General features: G+C 43.7%; 1 protein-coding gene across 1 annotated transcript in view; it reads left to right on the plus strand.

The window, feature by feature from the left end:
• The first annotated feature begins 1,850 nt into the window (after nucleotides 1-1,850).
• Nucleotides 1,851-18,332, plus strand: part of LOC122815111 (zinc finger protein 845-like) — a 226,219-nt gene continuing 209,737 nt past the window's right edge. The window contains exon 1 of the mRNA XM_044087354.1: nucleotides 1,851-1,966. The gene's annotated coding sequence lies outside the window, so the exon portion shown is untranslated. The remainder of the gene's footprint in view (nucleotides 1,967-18,332) is intronic.

Raw genomic sequence — 18,332 nt, forward strand, 5'->3', positions numbered from 1 at the left:
GATTTAGGAAATTATAGACCCATCAGCCTAACTAACCTGATCTGCAAGGGCATGGAGCGGATTATCACCTCCAGACACTTGATCCCACACAGTTTGATTTTACCAAGGGGAGGTCATGCCTGTTAAATTTGGTCAACTTCTTTGAGACAGTCACCAAGGCCATAGATGAGGGAAAGACCATGCACACCACCTTCCTTGACCTGGCAAAGGCCTTCAATACTATTCCCCACTAAGGTGTAATAGGTAAACTGTGTTAACTAGGCATCAATCCATATGTTACCAGATGGGTAGCAAACTGGCTCACTGATGGAACCCACCTAGTCAAAATAGAGGAAGCCACCTCAAGTACTAGACCCGTAACAAGTGGTGTACCCCAGGGATCGGTCTTGGGCACTCTGCTGTTTTGGATATACTTCTCAGAGGTACAGGCCAAATCTAGTGGGCTATGGCTGACGAGATTTGCAGATGACTGCAAGCTGAGCACTGTCGTCAGTTCCCCTAGTGATGTGGGCATCCTCCAAGAGGGTCTCACCCAAACAAATGACTGGTGCCAGAAACATGGCCTCAAACTGAATGCCAGAGAATGCATCATCATCCCTTTTGGGGAGAGTGACGTCCCCACAGATTATCACATTGGTAATAAGGCATGCAATCAGTTGTGAGGGACCTGGGCACCCAGGTTGATAGCAAACTGACTTTTGACCACCATATTGCCTCCGTTGTACACAAAGATTTGTACATAGCCCACCTTATTAGAAAGGGTATCTCATCCAGGGACAAGGTCATAACATCCCTGTATTCTTCCCTTATAAGATGCATTATGTATTGAGTACAATGCCCCTTTCGGCATGTACCTCACAAAGCACATGCAGCAACTGGAGAGACCACAGAGGTTCCTCACCTGGAAAATCCAGGGCCTCAAATTCCCTACACAGGATAAAACCCCTGTCCCTCTACTCAGGTTCCTACAGACTCCTCAGAGGTGACCTCTGTCTGGCACACAAGACAATCTCAGACCCTAGCCTGATGGGACTGCTCCATATCCACAAGTCAAGTTCCACTCGAGTAACCCGCATGCGCAACCTCAACCTGGTCTGTGGCGCTTGTTGGCAGGACAGATTTGTGTCCCAGAGAGACTCCCCCTTTTATGGGATAGACTCCTTCTCCACATAAAGCAGAGTACCTCATTAAAGCTTTTTAAGTGCAAACTTGATAACTGGATGGAGAACAGAAAATACACTCCTGGGATTCCACCTGTGTCCCTGCAGGACAGTGGCATAGGGTGCTGATTTGTTGGAACATGGGCTAAATTCATGGGTAGGCTTGTAAGGGCCTCAGGGCCAATAGCCTAGTAACTTCCTATGATCATACTGGCTAAAAAGGCAGCTGTAGGAGGCTTTAATAAGGTTGGTGTGTTGCTTGGGTAGGGCTTCATAGAACTAGCACCCCTAAAAGAAAAGGGGCACAAGACTTTACTCAGGATTGTTCTAGTGCCAAGAAAAGGGAACTTGGATACCTGTCTTGGACCTATCAAGTCTAAATATGTTGCTAGTTCCCAAACTCAAAATGCTAACCCTACAAAATTCTGCCCGTGTTATCACCTCAGGCATCCTTGGTCACCCTAGATCTCAAAGATACATGCCTCCACACTCGGACATCTTCGTTTATGGTAAGTAAACACAACTGGTAGTGTAAGAAGATTGTAACGTTTCATCAGGTACTGCTCTGTATAATGTATTTTAATCCCTATCAAACATATTTTATGGTGAAGTGATGAGCTCAATATTACAGCAGATCTGGAGTGGAATTTTAAGTTTATTGTTTCTACTGCTTTTCTTGTACAGGAGACAAGCTTCCAAAGAAAAAAATGGTGGTGCTGATTGAAAAGCATAGGGAATCTGTACCTGTGACTCCAGAAGAAGCAGAACCCCAGCCTCAGAAAATTGTATCTGATGAGACCTCCGCAGTAAGTATCTGACTGGATTATGAATCGGTCTAGTTTGAGAACAAGTTAAGAAACTGGTCAAGGACAGTGCAAGGAAGTAAAGATATGACAATGTCAGAAAAGAGAAATAAAAATATATGCTGTTATTGATATTTTCAAGTTTTACATTTGTGTTTAAACAAAAATAAGTTAGTAGTTACTGCCCTTTGGTCTGTTAACTGGAATAGTTTTTCGTGCCTGCCTGCTAGAGTTCCTGCCCACTAGTTCTATTGGAGGTTGGCTTGTATTTTAGGTTCAGCTGTTTATAGCTTAATTGCTTGCAGCTTGTCTGTATGTACATGTATTTGCTCCAAGGTTGTGTGACCTCGGAAACAGTATAGCTGTAGTTCAGGGGTGTGCAGGCAGAAATGTCACGTCAGGGTGGGCATCCAAAGGATTTTGCCCTTGAAAAAGCATATTATTTAAACTTGCTACCATTCGCAAGTATGTCTTGGTGAAGTGATCATCAAGTGAGTTAGTGGTACCGGAACAATTTGTGTTTCAGTTAATAAAGTAGATTGTGCTGTTGTGTATAACCCACTTCACACTTTCATGCAGTAGAGGTCCTGCTCACTAAAAGGGTTCCATTTCTGTGACTAGATAATCACTGAGTGGCACATCGAGTGCTTTTTGTAGCTTGTGTATGAAGCTTTAAGGAGGCTGAAGACACTGTATCTCGCATTTAGTTAGTGGGGACATTTGGCAGTGTTCCGTGACCACAAAAGCTTGGACAAGCAGGATAATGACTGCAGATAGTTGAGACAGTTCAGGGCCTAGTTGTGGAAAAGCAGATTATCTGTAGAACAGAGCAGAGTTTGGTGCTGGGACTAGTCCTGTGTAATGTATGGGTATTTGCATGCACAGCCCACTACACTGAGCCACAATGACTACATGCTTCCACATAATTGTTAGACTCTGTGGAGTGCTGTGCAGTCTTTGGGTCAGCTTCTGTTTGTAAACTCTTGAGTATGTAAAGTGATTTTCTGCACTGTGCTGCTGTTGGCCTTAATAATATGTCAACACCCTTTCCAGATGATCTTCGTGTTTCACTTTTGCAGTCATCACATTTGGGTTATCAGCCTGCAGGTAGCCCCCAGCCGGCCTGAATACCAGAGTCTTCGGATTTCTGCATCAGATGCTGTTGCTTCTTCCATGACGTCAGGGGTATAAAACATGCAGCCAACACCATTACATCAGTCTTTCTTGCCGTGCGGTGCCCGAAGCAGAAGCAGGTTGCAAGTGCTGGTTGGCTGACTTCTGAAATTTTCATTTTCGAGTTTCAGACCTGAAGTCTTCAACAAGATAAGTACCCAGTTGGGGATCCTTTTTCTTGTTCTAACCGATGTCAGAAAAAATTAACAATTGCCTTGCCTGTGGGAAGCAAATACCTCATAGAGATTTTCATTCTTACTGCGTCACCTTCCCTCACTGTCTGTTTTGTGCCTTGTTCAACTCCCGAAATACTTCTGTTCTCGATCTCCGTACTTTGAAATGGCTTTAAGCCATCCGACTACCGATCTTTTGAAAAAACATAAGGATAAAGATAGCGACAGACCACATACGTCCAAAACTGCCGACGACGCTTCCGTTAAGCTAGTCGCCAGTCCGCCGGTACTCGAGGTGCTTTTGTAGCCCCTGATACCCGCTACTACAGATTCGCAGGTCTCTACTGAGACCCATTCAGAGTCCAGTATGCTGCGTGATGCTTCTTCGACTATGGAACCTGCGGATGTCTCTACCTTGGATGGGTCCGGAGCCATTGTGCAGGCACCGGCTTCTGAGGGTGTATTCGGGCCTACCGACGTTCATATTAAACCGACTTCATTTCAAGCTAGAAATACCAAATTCCTCAGGCCTAAAGCTCGCTCTACGCTTAGAAGACCGACGACCAAACTGCATTCTCAGGCCCATATGCCTCAAAAACAAATTATTAGAATGGCTGAAGACCTTATTACCTTAATTAGGGGAAGCCAGCCTCCCCCCTCTGAGACCTAGAACCGATTTTCTTTCTGATTCTTCGAATCAGGAATCCGATATCTCTGTTCCTTCTGACTACCAGGATTTACCCTTATCTACTTATGAGGATTCTGATGCAGGGGATTCCATTCCCTCTGCTTCCACTCCAGAAGATTTTTCTTTTGGTGAAACTTTGCATACCCTTAAGGAGCATTTCCGCTGGGAAAGCCAAGACAATTCTGAGTCCAAAAAGAGACTTAGGGAATTTTTACTCCTGCCTCAACTCAGGCCTATAGCTATCCCTCCTGTTCTGGAGATTGTAGATAATGATTTCTTGGAATCCAGCCTTATCCCAGACACTTTACCTCCAGCTCCCAGGAAACCTGACGGGTACTACAGAGTACCTGATTCTCACAAATTCCTGTCAGGAATCAGACTGTGGATCCAGAGACCATTTCCCAAGGACCAAAAAGCATTAAGGCTACTACTGCCAAAAATCCTACCCCTTCTGATGGGGACTCTATAGGTTTAGACAGATGGGGCAAGAAGGTATACACGTCTGCTACTCTGGCCTTAGGGCTTTAAATTACCAGTTTCATATGTTAAAGTATCAGTAGCATATTATGGGACTACTTAAACAGAAAATTATGTTGATTCCTGACTGTGCTGAACACAAAGATTTGCAAGAGTTAATGCATTCTGCTGAACAAGTTGGTAAACATACTTTGCAATGTGGTTTTGATGCTTTAGAAGCATCTTGCAAGGCTGCTGTCACTGGGTATGTACTTAGAAGGCATGCTTGACTTAAGGAACAAAACTTGCCAGATCATGTCAAAGCAAAATTACTGGATGCACCCTTAAGCCAAGAGCGCCTTTTTGGCAACAAAGCAGAAGAAGTCCTCAAAAGGATGGAGGAATAAGCTAAATCTATGCAAACTGTTAAAGCTTTCTTACAAGTACAGCCTCCTAGATTCAGTAGGCATTGGCCTTCAAAGAACTGGTCTTTTCCAGTCCCTTCCCGGCCTTCTCAGTCCAAACCCAGGAGCAGCAGACCACCAAGACTTCAATCTCAGGCTATGCACAGATCTAAGCAGTGGGGGGCTCCCACTTCCAAAGCAGGGAGTAGTAAGCCACTCCCCTATGGAAAAACGGCACAATGTCTAATCCTTAACTCTTCCAAGCACCGCTCAACTACTTGCTCCCTTAGGAGGAAAGCTTGCCCTGCATGCTAAAAACCGGGAACTCATTACCCAGGACAAATGGGTTTTAAACATAGTTTCCCTAGGATACAGATTCCACTTCCACTCACTCTCAACCCCAAGTGGATGGCCAGACCTCCCCCAAAATCAGTGGGTGGAGGCCCAAAAACAAGTTCTCTATATCCTCAGTATCAGGGCTATTCAACCTGTCCCAGCAGAACAAAGGGGACAAGGTTTTTATTCAAGACTGTTCCTGGTTCCCAGAAAAGAAAACTCCTGGCATCCTATCCTGGATCTGTCTATTCTCAACACCATGTTCTTCGTGTTTCACTGTTGCAGTCATTACATTTGGGTTATCTGCTTGCAGTTAGCCCTCAGTCAGCCTGATTAACAAAGTCTTTGGTCCTGCATCAGTTGCTGTCCCTGCTTCCATGACGTCAGGTCATCAGGGGTATAAAACATGCAGCCCAACACCATTACATCAGTCGTTCTTGCCATGCGGTGCCTGAAGCAGAATCAGTTCGCAAGTGCCGGTTGGCCGACTCCATTCAGAACCGAAGTCTTCAACAAAAGCTAAGTATCCCGTTGGGGAAACTTTTTTTTGCTCCTTACTGATGTCAGTAAAAGTTAATAATTGCATTACTTGTGGAAAGCAAATACCTCATAAAGATTTTCATTCGAACTGTATTCCTTGCCTAGGCCCTGACCACGACATACATTGCTGTCGTTTTTGTGCTTTATTTAATCAGCACACTATCAGTCGTCGATATATTTTCGCCTCTAAATATTTCGGTTCTCGGTTTAATTATCCAGAAATGTCATCTGTTAGTCATCCAACTACCGGGATTACAAAAAAACGCAAAGATAAAGACAGAGACAGGTCGCCAAGGTCCAAAACTGTCGACGACACTTCTCCTAAGCCATTCGCCAGTTCGCCGGTACTCTTTGAGGTGCTTATGCAGCCCCTGATACCCGCTACTTCTGATTCGCAGGCCTCTACTGAGACCCATTCGGTGTCCGGTATGCTGCGAGATGCTTCAACTGTGGAACCCGCGGATGTCTCTACCTTGGATGGGTCTGGAGCCGCTGTGCAGGCACCGGCTTCTGAGTGTGTATTCAGGCCTACGGACTTGCATATTAAACTGATGCCTCCTCCTTTACTTTGCCTAAATCTCGATCCATGCCTAAAAAAACGACGCTCAGGCCTCTATGCCTAAAAAACAAATAAGAATGACTGAAGATCTAATAACTCTTATCAGGGGTAGCCACCCCCCCCCCCCCTTCTAAGAGACCTAGGACTGAAGTTGATTATGAATCTTCTGATCAGGATTCTGTTTTTTTCTGATTCTCCTGATGATCTGGATTTGCCCTTATCTACTTATGAAGATTCTGATGCAGAGGACTCCATTCCCTCTATTTCCCCTCCTGAGGACTTTTCTTTGTGGGAAACCTTACATACTGTAAGGGAGCATTTCCACTGGGAAAGCCAGGATTTTTCTGATTCAAAAAAAGAGGCTTAGGGATTTCCTTCTCCTACCTCAGCATAGGATTTTAGCTATTCCTCTTGTACTAGACATTGTTGATGATGCTTTCTCGGAAACTAGTTTGGCCCCTGATTCCCTGCCTCTTTCTCCCAGTAAACCTGACAGATACTACAGGGTCCCTGAGTCCCACAAGTTCCTTTTTAAAAATTTTAGTGCAGATCCAGAGACTATTTCACAGGGGCCCCAAGGGCATTAAGGCTTCTACTGCTAAAAATCCTACCCCTTCTGATAGAGACTCCAGGGCACTGGATAGATGGGGTGAGAAGGTTTACACTTCCGCAACCTTGGCCATTAGGGCTTTAAACTGCCAGTTTCATATGTTAAAGTATCAGCAACATGCTATTGGACTGCTTAAACAGAAGATGATGTTGATTTCTGACTGTGTGGAAAATAAAGAATTACAGGATTTAATGCATTCTGCTGAACAAGTGGGAAGACATACTTTGCAATGTGGTTTTGATTCATTAGAGGCCTCTTGCAGGGCTGCTGTTACTGGGTCTGTGCTCAGAAGGCATGCTTGGCTCAAGGAGCAATCCTTGCCTGATGATGTTAAAGCTAAATTGTTGGATGCTCCTTTACATCAGGACCACCTGTTTGGCAACAAGGCTGAGGAAGTTCTTAAAAGATGGAAGACAAAGCTAAATCTATGAAAACTGTTAAAGATTTTTTACAAGTTCAGTCTCCTAGATTTAGTAGGCACTGGCCCCCTAAGAATTGGTCCTTTCCAGCCCCTTCCACATCTTCTCAAGCCAAACCTAGACTCTGCAAAAACCCCAGGTTCAGTCCCAGGGGCCACACATACCTAAGCAGTGCGGGGCCTCCACTTCCAAATCTGGAAATAATAAGAATCCCCCCTATGGTAAACTGTCTCAATGACTTCCTTTTAAAATTTCCAAGCACTTTTCAACTGACTGCCCCTTTGGGGGGAAAGATTGCTCTTCATGCAAAGAATTGGGAACTCATTACCCAGGACAAATGGGTTTTATATATAGTGTCCCAGGGACACAGATTTCACTTCCACATGGACCTACCCCCAAATCAGTGGTCAGAGACCCAAAAACAAGTACTTTCTCTCTTAAGCATGGGGGCTATTCAGCTGGTACCAGAAGAGGAAAAGGGACAAGGTTTCTATTGGAGACTTTTCCTGGTACCCAGAAAAGACAATTCTTGGTGTCCTATCCTGGACCTGTCTACTCTGAACACCTTTTTGGAGATTCCAGAATTCAAGATGCTGACTCTTCACCAATTACTTCCTATGCCAGGCAAAGATGCCTGGTTGGCAACACTAGATTTAAAGGAAGCATACCTGCACATCCCAATCAGGGAATCTTGCAGAAGATACCTACTCTTCAAAGCAGGATGCACGCACTATCAGCTCTCCGCACTGCCCTTTGGCTTTTCTACTGCACCCAGGGTATTCACAAAGTGCCTAGCACCAGTTATTGCATTTTGCAGGCAAAGAAATATTTAAATATACCCATACCTGGACAATTGTCTAATTCAGGCAGTAAGCCAGGACATACTTTTGAATCATCTGGCCTTTGTACAAAGGGTTCTAACTTGTCTGGGGTACACCATAAACGAAAAGAAATCACACCTGGTACCCTGTCAACAAATTATATTCCCAGGAGCAAGCTTGAGTACAACTTCCCAGGTGGCTTACCTCATGCCAGAGAAACAAATTCATTTGACAAACTACTTCAAACAAGTGGCCACAAAAACCCTGCCATCGGCAAGACAAATACTGCAAACCTTGGGGTTCATGGCCTCCTGCATTCTTCTAATTCCATATGCAAGACTGCATATGTGGAAGCTACAGTGGTATCTAAAAAGCCTATGGTGTCAACATTCCCAAGACCTGGAAACAATGATTCCTGCCATACCTTGTCTACGCCTAAAGTTCCTTTGGTGGGCATAGGCCTGCCACCACAACAAGGGACTACCTTTCACACCACCCCCTGCTGCCCAAGTCTTAACAGACGCATCAGACTATGCATGGGGGCTCACCTGGCAGGGAAGTGCAGTCAGGGCAAATGGAACCCAAGTCAAATGCACCTGCATATCAGTCAAAAATAAATGTTAGCTGTACAGAATGCTGTGACAGCCTTCAAGGACCACATTCTTCCAGGACAACTAATGGTAAAGACGGACAACACCACTGTTATGTGGTACATAAACAAGCAGGGGGGTACACATTCTTACCCCCTCTGCAGACTAGCCATGGCATTGTGGAATACAGCCTTGAGCTACCAAGTGCATCTACAAGCTCAATTCCTGTCAGGAAAATTAAATACACTGGCAGACGGACTAAGCAAAAACCTCATGAACCCACACAAGTGGAAACTGGAACCAAGGATTTTCAACATGTTGACAAGCAAATGGGGGAGCCCAGATATAGTAGAAATCAGAGTTCAATAGTTTTGCATAACCATAAGACACAAGTATCACAAGAACGCCAACTTTAATACATGAAGCTTTCGGGTGTTCTACCCTTCATCAGCATATACACAAATAATTTAACAACGTTTATATAGAGGTCTAGTTAATGTCACATGTTTATACCAGCCACTAAAAACACATAATAAAACTTTCTTATTATTATTCTGTTTAAAATATATTAAACATTATACTCTACATTAAAAACACATCAGTATTTATATAGACCCTAAAACTAATATAAAAAATATAATATATACAAAAATCATAAATTATCATACTGTCGTTTCACTAGCACAGGTTTTATGCTAATGGCATTATTAAGGCCAGGGAGTACATCAGCTTGTAGTCTTATTATCCAATGTAATTCCCTAATTTCCACTGCTCAAGCATTCCTCAGAGGGGTTAATGTCACCACCCCTTGGACCCAAATCTACTGTATCAATACATCTAAACTTAAATTTATGTGTTGTTTTTTCTTTAATGTGTCTATATAGGGCATTAGTTTCTATTTTTCTATTCATTTGCCAACCTTCTTTCCCAATCCACAGAATAAAGGGAAACAAATACTGCATTCCTTAGATGTGCACAGACAACTTAGATTCTACTTGGACAGGACTAAACCTCAAAGGAAATCTGAACAATGCTGGTGGCATTTGCTGCAGGGGCAGAGGGGAAGGCTATTTCAAAGCAAGCCATTTCTAAATGGATAAGCCATTGAATTCATTTCTGTTATAAGCACCATGGGAAACCTATCCCCCAGGGGTCAGACCTCACTCCACCAGGGCTACATCTACCTCTACGGCTTTTCTCAGAGGTGTCCCTATCAGGACCATCCTAGAAGCTGCTACCTGGAGCTCTGTACATACTTGCACCAAGCATTACCACCTGCCTATTTTTCTAAATCCAGAGCTGGATTTGCCACAGCAGTTTTACAGGGCCTGATTGCTAGCCCTAATGCTCTTTAATAACCTCCACCCTTCCTTAGCTTTGGGAATCAACCCAAATGTAATGGCTGCAACAGTGAAACATGAAGAACATCTTACAGTTGTGTACACATCATAATTGTAGATGTTCGAGTGTATTCATTGTTGCAGTCCTGGTTACGCTCCCTCCGAACACCCTGACTTCTCTTGACTTTACCTTTCCTTCTTGTTTGGCATATATTATATCTTGTGTATTTGCTTTTTGCTGGGGGTGTTCCATACCATATAATTGCTTCCCATTGTGGGGGCACCTGACATCTGGGGCAAGAAAAACTGATGTAATGGTGTTGGCTGCATGTTTTATACCTCTGACGACCTGACGTCATGGAATAAGCGACCGCATCCGACGCAGAAATCCGAAGACTCTGGTATTCAGGCTGGCTGAGGGCTACCTGCAGGCAGATGACCCAAATGTGATGACTGCAACAGCGAATACACTCGAACATCTACATTTATGGTAAGGGTACACAACTGTACTTTATGTATATTGTAACAGTGAATACACTCGGACATCTACATTTATGGTAAGTGTACACAACTGTACTTTATGTATACTGTGAAAGTGAATACACTCTGACATCTACATTTATGGTAAGTGTACACAACTGTACTTTATGTATATTGTAACAGTGAATACACTCGGACATCTACATTTATGGTAAGTGTGCACAACTGTACTTTATGTATAATGTGACAGTGAATACATTCGGACATCTACATTTATGGTAAGTGTACACAACTGTACTTTCCCTGCTGCTCCTTTCTGACCACCTGTTCCACTGCCTGCGTCCATAGTCAGCCTTTGGCCGTCTGTGGTATAGTTAGGGACTGTGTGATGGAAATGGAAAGATTTAAGGTTATTCAATCTGGTACGAACAGAGCTTGGGAAGTGTACATACTTAGAGGGCGGGCTCTTGGAAGGACAGACAAGAAAAACTGTTAGAAAATTGTACCAATCACTTGGTGAGACTTGCAGTGCTGTATGAAATGTCAAAGGAGAGCAGAGTTCTAGATGCGTAGCTGGGGGAATAGACAGAGATGTTCATCATGCTATGCTGCTGCAGTCATCACACTTGGGTTATCTGCCGTCAGGCGGTCCCGCAGTCGGCCTGAATTCCAAAGCGTTGGTCCGGTGTCGGTTGTCGTCGCTTCTTCCCTGATGTCAGTGCGGCAGGGGTATAAAAGATGCAGCTGACGCCATTTTCTTCAGTCTTTCTTGCCGCGCGGTGCCCGAAACAGAAGCATTTCGCAAGTGCCGGTCAGCCAGCTCCTGAGATTTTTGAACAGAATTTCAGCCGAAATCTTCTATAAAGCTAAGTACCCCGTTGGGGAAACTTTTCTTGCCTTAGACCGATGTCAGACAAAGTTAATAGTTGTATTTCTTGTGGGAAGCAAATACCTCATAAGGATTTTCATTCTTATTGTATTCCTTGCCTAGGCCCAGACCACGACGTTTTTGGTTGTCGGTTTTGTGCTAGGTTCAATAAACGCACTATTAAGCGTCGGGCTGATACCGCCCGACATTATTGTGGCAGAATATTCAACTACATTATGTCGTCGGAACCTCCGACTACCACTATGTTTAAAAAACGCAAGGACAAAGACCGGCAGCCTAGACCTAGACCAGAAACCGAGGTCTCTTTTAGGCCTGCTGCCGGATCTTCGGTACTCAGTGAGGCACCTACGCAGCCCCTGACTACCGCAGATTTAGAAAATACAACTACCTCTCAGAATCTACCGGGCCACTGGAGCCGGTTCCTCCTCAACTCGCGGACGCCAGCCTTGGCGGCGACCTGGAGTGTATGGACAGGCCTTCAGTTTCAGTAGACGTTTTTAAACCGACTCTTTCCGTTAAGTCATACGCTAAGCTTCCAAAGGTTAAGAAACCGAGTCCACAGACTCCCATACAGGCCCCTATGCCTAAAAAACAGATGCTCAAAATGGCGGAGGACCTGATTACCCTTAGAGGTTCCCAGCCCCCTACTGACAAAAGGCCCAGACTGGAGGAAGATTTACCTCCTTCTGACCAGGAATCCATTACCTCAGCAGACTCTGAGGAGCAGGATTACCCCTTCCCTCTCTATGAAGACTCAGATGCTGAGGAGTATATTCCCTCTGTTTCCCCCCCTGAAGACTTCTCTTTTGGGGAAACCCTGCACACCACGAGAGAGCATTTCCACTGGGAAGGAAAAGATTACTCTGACTCCAAGAAAAGACTCCGTGAGTTTCTTCTTTTGCCTCAGCATAGACCCCCAGCCATTCCACCTGTTTTGGACATTCTGGATGATGTATACACTGAATCCAGTCTAAATCCAGATTCCTTACCTCCAGCACCACATAAACCTGACAGATACTATTGAGTCCCTGACTCTCATAAGTTTTTATATAAAAGCCCTGCTGCAGACCCAGAAACCATTTCCCAGGGTCCCAAAGGGGTTAAGGCCTCTACTGCTAAGAATCCACTACCTGAGGAAAGAGATTCCAGGGCATTAGAAAGATGGGGGAAAAAGTGTATACCTCTGCCACTTTGGCCATGAGGGCATTAAACTGCCAATTCCACATGATTAAATACCAGCAGTTCTTGCTTACTCAGTTAAAACAGAAAATGATCCCTCAAACAGATCAACTAGATTTCAAAGAGATGCAAGACTTGTTGCATGCAGCAGAACAAGTGGGAAAGCATACCTTGCAGTGTGGTTTTGATTCTTTGGAGGCCTCATGTAGAGCAGCAGTCACAAGATCTGTAATACGTAGACATGCTTGGCTAAAAGAGCAGACCTTACCAGAACATGTCAAAGCAAAGTTACTGGATGCTCCACTGCAAAAGGATGCGTTATTTGGTGTCAAAGCAGAGGAAGTTTTAAAGAAGATGGAAGTAAAGGCAAAATCAATGCAAACAGTTAAGGATTTTTTACAGGTACAACCTCCTCGCTTCAGCAGAAACTGGCCATCAAAAAACTGGTCCTTTCCTGCTTCAGACGGACCCCAAAGGGGCAGGTACAGACGCACTAGGGGCAGAGGCCAGGCACAGGGTACCTTCAGGCCTAGGCAATGGCAAACAACAACTCAAAGAGGGGGGGACGACAGATCTCAACCCTTCAGAAAACAAAATCAATGACTTTCCTCTTTGCCTGCCAAGCATAATTGCCCAGGCAGCACCCCTAGGAGGAAAACTGGCTCTTTTCCCACAAAACTGGCACATCATAACAAAGGACAAATGGGTTCTGGATATTATTACCCGAGGCTACAGATTTCATTTTCACACTTTACCACGGATGAGAGGCATGCCAAATCTGCCAACAAACCAATGGGCAGAGGCACAAAAACAAATTTCAGCTCTCATGAACATGAAAGCAATTCAAAAGGTACCTGCAAAAGAGCAAGGTCAAGGATTTTACTCAACTGTTTCTAGTACCAAGAAAGGACAAAGCCTGGAGACCCATCTTAGACCTTTCAATTCTAAACACGTACCTGGACATTCCCAAATTCAAAATGCTCACACGACAGCAGCTTCTTCCCATGCTGGGCAAGGAGTCTTGGCTGGTAACGTTGGACCTCCAAGAGGCATACCTGCATGTCCCAATCAGACAAAGCTGCAGAAGATACCTCAGATTTCTTGCAGGTTCAATCCACTATCAATTCTCTGCATTGCCCTTTGGCTTATCTACTGCACCCAGAGTATTCACGAAATGCCTGGCATCAGTAATTGCATACTGCAGACAGCGAGGAATACAAATTTATCCATATCTGGATGACTGCCTGATCCAAGCGGACAGCAAAGACATCCTACTACAGCATCTGGCATTTGTGACAAAGTTTTTCTGCACGACTCAAAAACAAAACCACAAACTGATAAATACCACTGTTGCAGGTTGCTGCACCTCTAAAAAGCTCCTAGTAATCCAGAGGTTATATTCAGGACTCCTAATAATCCAAAAAATGTCTGTAAAGAACGGCAATAAACGAAAATACCAAACAGGAATTTTATTAGGCTTAAAACCAAGCTTTTCGTCGGCGCTCTGCACCAACTTCTTCAGAAAGCAAACTAAAAACAAAGAACAATACATCTGTCCCATTATTTAAGCATCGTAGCTCCATTCAAACACTCCCCCTTGTGGACACACCTGAAAATTGCACATCAATGCACTTAAAAAAACTTAACCACAGAAAAACTGTGCATCACCATTTGCATAAGATCAACATGACCAGCCCTGAATATTTGTAATCAAACTAATACTCTAAATTTACACCACCAACACAGCATGTATACAATCTTAAATACCTGGTAGACACTATAAACACACAAGTGGTAAACCCAGGAAAAGTATGTGTGTGTAGCGCCTGTTTTAAAAAATCCATGTATATAAATCAAAATGCCATTCAGATGGTAACACAACTCGATGGAAGACTACAAACCATGAGTTGATATAAAATATACAAAATACATCTATGAGTATACCTTGGAAATGTATGCTTAACATTGTTATGTTATCATAACCATCTGATAATAGTAGCAGTATTAGTAGCAAAAAAAAAAGTAAGTTATATATTATATATTGATTGTATATTGTGTGTAGCAGCCGGTACCAGGAGGCTGACGTCCCTTACATAAAAGACTATTCTGATGAACGATCAAACTACACATCCCCCGCTTAAAATAATGGACCACAATGTAACCATTGATAAAGACATTAAAAAATAAAACCAGTAATAACAAAGTAGCACTAAACCATTTTAACAATCATAAAACGAAGAAAGAAACAATCCCCATAAAATAGCTAAAAAGGTGGTCATTCCCAAGGGGATTAAATCAGTCTAAGAAGCTTCACCTAACTAGGCTTCTCAGTTTAAGAAAGCAACTAATAGAAAGCATGCTGTTTAGTCCAGATAGGTGGTAAGCTTCCAATTTGAGTTGCCACATCAGCTCCTTGCATTCAAGTCTCAGAGAATCAGGACCCCCTGTGCCTCCATCACAAAGTTGGTCAATCACCAAAAATGAAAATTCATGACCTGGGTTGTCTAGAATGTGTTTGGCCAGCGCATTGTCTACTTTCCCCTTCTTGATGGCATATAAGTGTTCATATAACCGTTCTTGTAGCTTCCTGTCGGTCTTGCCAACATAGAAGCCAGGGCAAACAGAACACTGGGCCAAATACACCACCCGATTGCTAGCACAATTGAATCTTCCTTGAATAAGAAACTTCTTGTCCTTAATGGAAAAGGCAGTGCTTGCTTTAACATATCTACAGTACCTGCACATGTTACACTTGTACATCCCAGATCTGGGGGAGGTACCACTCCAAAATATTTTTGATGTTAAGGCCCCTCCTGAAAGTGACCTTAGGGTACAATGCCAGCCCAGGTACTCCTGTTGACTCAGTGGTTAATAAACACCAATTCTTCCTTATGATGGACACAATGTCAGTTGCATCCAAGTTGTAATTATAAAATTATAGTTGAAGTTATCGGACTCACGAGCAGGACGAGGCGAGCCTGATGACCCGCTGTTCAAGTTCCCCAAAATGGGGCTAAAATGACCATTGGCCCTCTTACCTTGCACTTCCAAGCTTAAATCTGTGACGAAATCTGCAGGATACCCTCTACAAACAAACATGTCAGCGATAAACCTGCACTCGTCATAAAATTTTTTATCTTCTGAAATCATGCTGGCCGCTCGAACAAATTGGCCCTTCACGATGGCCCTCTTTTGATGGGATTGGATGTTCACTATCGAAGTGTAGGTATGAATTTGAAAATGTCGGCTTCCGATGTATGTTAGCCACGAAGCGATTCATGGTCCTATCTTTCTCAATTTCTACATCCAAATAGGCTATCTTATCAGTTGCAAAATTAGATGTAAATTTCAAGAATTCGGTAGAACCATTAAAAAAAGTCACCAAGGTATTTGCATCATCCTGTGAACCATTGAGGATGATAAAAATATCGTCCAAGAACCTAGTGTATAACGACACTTTCTCTTGGACTAGGAAATTGCATAAAACGAACACCCTCTCCCAATGGGCCATTACTAAATTCGCCACGCTGGCTCCACAAGGTGATCCCATGGGAACACCAACCAATTGATGGAACCACCGGTTTTTGATTGAGAAAAAGTTGCAAGTGAGAATAATATCCAATAACTCACTAACCAGTGAGATCTCTTCTGTCGGAGCGTGATGGAAGCCCAATTCCAATTGAATCCACTCGACTGCCACGAGGTGGGGAATAGATGAATATAGATCAACCACATCGTTCGTCAAGAGGCAACTATCAGCACTGAATGGGACGGAACCCACCTTTTCTAGAAAAGCCCAAGAATCTCTCGAAATATGTGGAACACGATACACGTACTTCTTTAGAATATTGTCCACCACCTTAGCGGCTGCATAGGTTATACTCCCTCTAGCGCTAACTAGTTGCCGCATCGGTGGATCATATATATTCTTGTGTATCTTGGGGTTCCCAAACAAAACTGGTATCTTAGGTGATACAACAATGATATAATTGTATATATCCACATCAATTAAACCATTGATGAACATCTCCTCAAAAAATGACCAGATACGGCTCATATTTACATTTAACTCATTCCTAGAGACTTCATGTTAGGTATTAGAGGCCAAGATGGCCAACATCTTGACATTATAGTCATCCAAGTCCATAGCTACCAATCCACCTCCCTTATCAGGCTGCATCAGTCTAACCGGTGCAGACTTGAGAGCTTCCAACAGGCCCTTCTCCTCTCTGGTGACATTAAATTGGGCTGGTCGCCTTGAATTAAGGAGGTGACGGATATCAAGATCGCACAGTTGTTCGAAAACTCCAACGGTTGGTAAAAGAGGTGGGTTGAAAGTGCTAGGTATGTGAAAAAAGTTCTTGGGTCTTTGTGAGTTATCCAACAGTAATGTCAAATTCAACTTTCTCACAAATAATTTCAGGTCCAAAATTGACCTCCCAACACTAGCCCGACCAGAGGGTACAAAAGGTAACCCTTTAGCCAAAATGTCCACCAAAGGTTGGGAAAAAGCAAACTGAGAAAAATTGTAATTTTTGAAATCTTTGCCTGTATTGTAAAGGATCTCCAATGCTTGAATAGGGGGAGAAGGAATGGCTAAACAGTCGTCCATCAATTCCTCCTCGTTTTGTATTTGTTCCTCTTAGTGCGGTTCGACGTTTGTTGTGGAGAAGAGGCTTGGGCATGAAAATTTACATCGTGGGCTTCAGATGCTGGCTGGACCTGGTTAAGACCAGACCCAATGATGACCTCTCCTTCGGTTGAAGGTCTATGGTTTATTCGCCTTGCCGAAGGCCCATTCTCTGCTTCACTGTGGTGCGTAGGTTGGTTGGTATCAACCAAAACTGAATCGATCCCCGTAGTTTCTCTTCTGTTCCCTAAAAAGTTCCCTTGGGATTTAGGGGGTTTGGGGTAAGCTGCCCCATCTTTGTAAGCTTTTATGTCCCTCTTTAATTTTTTAATTTTAGTTGTAGTCATCTTAGAAATATGTTGGTCGATGCTGTTGAAGACTCTCTCGTATTCGTAGCGATACCTGGAAAAATGGATATCCAACTTTATTTCCTCATCCAGTCTAGAAAGGTCCATGGTTAATTGATTGATAGCTTCCTGGTAGTGGGAGCAAATCAGATTGATTAATTCGTTCCCATGTCTATCAAAAAGTGACAAAAGGTCGAGATGGAATTTCGACCCTTCCTCCAACCCTGTGGGATATTGCCACGAGCGAAGACCCTTCGGGACAATCTTCGCACGTCGGCATTCCCCAAAATAAGAGACCTCTAGTTGTAGTTTTCTGAGCCTCAATAATTTTTGATCAAATTGGTTGAGTTTAGTGGGCAAGTCAGGAAGATCTTCAGTAAAAGTGTCTTTGTTGGAGGTATCCTCTCCATTATAAAAACAAAAGGGTCGATTCAGCCAATTATTTAAGTTCAAGTCTGTATAGTCCCTCCTCAGGGTCCACACCTCGTCAAGTCTAGATGCAGAAGCTCCTATGTTATTTAATGGGCTCCTGTGTCCTCTCGTGGAGCCCATAGGATTGTCGCCGCCATCCTGATTGTGTAGATCGTTAGAGCCGTTGGAAATGACGGCTCCCAGCTCTGCTCTGGCTCCACTAGCCAGTATCATAAAGGGGGATTCAGTCGACAGTCCACTGGGGGGGTCGCACTACAGGATTCACAGCATCACTTTGCAAAAGTCCATCCATTCGCTGTGAAA

Source organism: Protopterus annectens, chromosome 11.part0 (assembly GCF_019279795.1).
Source record: "Protopterus annectens isolate FY-2018-M chromosome 11.part0, PAN1.0, whole genome shotgun sequence".
NCBI classification, from domain to species: Eukaryota; Metazoa; Chordata; order Ceratodontiformes; family Protopteridae; genus Protopterus; species Protopterus annectens.